Raw genomic sequence first — 1,552 nt, forward strand, 5'->3', positions numbered from 1 at the left:
TTTTGTAGAGACGGGTCTTGCTATGTTGCCCAGGCTGGTCTCAAACTCCTGGCCTCAAATAATCCTCCCACCTCATCCTCCCAAAGCATTAGGATTATAGATGTGAGCCACCATGCCCAGCCAAGAGCTCATATTTCTGAACCATGCACTGTCTCATTTAATCATGGCAACCCAATGAGGGACATTATTTCATCCCATTTATCAAATGAAACAGAATGTTTGGCAAAAAGAGTTGTCTGGTATAACATAGTGGGTAAGAATGAAAACCTGAGTTCAGGCCCATGCAGTCTGTTTCCAGAGCTTTGACTCTTAACAGAATTTAGTGCACTAAATTGTGTGGAAAGAGTGGCTGGTTTCAATAATCTTCAAGCTTTCTTTAAACCCTGAGACTATATAATTGTATGGGGGGAAAAGTCATGCCTAAAGGGGTTTGTTTTAAAGATAAATTTGGTTGGCAGTGATGTCAGTTCTTGTTTTAGTATCTAAGCTTTAAGTTATGAATAAAATAAAAGTTACAGAAAATCCAATTAATCTAAATTAAAAAAACTATTAGATATTCACACATCTACCAAGGCACAAATAAGTTGGTAGACAATGGCTGTCATCCCAGTAGATGCTCTTGGGGCTCTGGCAATAAGACTAAGCCTATGAATACCACAAGTAGTATGACTTACAAAAACCAAATATTAGCAGTTTTGAAGCATCATGGTATTGGGTTTTTCTTCTAAAGCCAGCAGTTGATGTTAGGCTACTTTTATATCATCTCTAAACAAAGTTGTTTTATTTGGCATTTTTGAATGTTTTATCACTGAGTTCATACCATCATAGTCACAGAACGTCGTTTAAAATTTGTAGTTAGGTACATTCTTCTATATACATATGCAACTCCTTCAAATATAAAAACTAGATCAAATATACATAGAAGTAATGTGTGTGCAAGAGATAAGTACAGAGATTGGCCATTTGCCATTGTTATTAGGAAGAAAGGCATGCACACTGAGAGTTTTAACAAATTACAAATGCCAGGAAGAAAATAATATGGCTGTGTTTGAAAAGATCATGCTATTTACTTGACAGGCTCTGCCAGGGCAAAGTTACAGCTGTGGCCCTGCTTTGCAGATCATTTAAACAGGCTTTTCTTTATGTCACTGGCACTTTGGTCACATCCACAGAGCTTTGCCATCAGTAAATAATAATTATTATGTGTGAGAAGATAGTCGACAAGCAGCTCCAGTGTCAACATCACCATAAATGAATCAACAGAAGCACACATTTGTTTCAATGGGCTTTGTTTAGTTTTTAATTTATGAACACTATCAGCCTCGTTAGAAGAGAAATAGAAGAAAATCTATAGATTATAAGTTTGAAAATTATAGTGATGTATAATATACACATATACATTTGTGTGTGTGTATCCTAAAAAATCAAGACTGTCTTTTAATGTATTCTATCTAATCCTCTTTTTAGTCTTTCTGATTTCCTTATATTTGAACGTTTCTCATATTAACATTCCTTATGTCATATTGTCTTTATATTCATCTACCTAGGCAAA

The sequence above is a fragment of the Rhinopithecus bieti genome, unplaced genomic scaffold (genome assembly GCF_001698545.2).
Source record: "Rhinopithecus bieti isolate Rb0 unplaced genomic scaffold, ASM169854v2 scaffold_21419, whole genome shotgun sequence".
In the NCBI taxonomy this organism is placed as follows: Eukaryota; Metazoa; Chordata; class Mammalia; order Primates; family Cercopithecidae; genus Rhinopithecus; species Rhinopithecus bieti.